The sequence below is a fragment of the Propithecus coquereli genome, unplaced genomic scaffold (genome assembly GCF_000956105.1).
Source record: "Propithecus coquereli isolate 6110/MARCELLA unplaced genomic scaffold, Pcoq_1.0 Scaffold94, whole genome shotgun sequence".
Taxonomy (NCBI): Eukaryota; Metazoa; Chordata; class Mammalia; order Primates; family Indriidae; genus Propithecus; species Propithecus coquereli.
This window is the reverse complement of record NW_012155729.1, coordinates 6122351-6122620: the sequence shown is the minus strand read 5'-3', so window position 1 is coordinate 6122620 and position 270 is coordinate 6122351.

The window sequence follows — 270 nt, the reverse complement described above, 5'->3', positions numbered from 1 at the left end:
TCCCAACCCCACATCAAGGATTATGATCTAGGAAACGAACACAGAATCCTTCTATAGCTTGAAAAGTTGGAAGACTTTTAAACTGTTTCCATCTTTTTATTAGCCTTTCTTGATTTACAATTGGGTCAATTTTTATTTTTCTAAAACTTTTTAATTTAGGAGACCAAGATGAGACAGAATACTCTAATTGTAACTGGTTCTAAGAATAACAGAAGATCCACTTCTCAGTTCTTATATATCATGTCTTTGCAAATATAATCCCATATCATG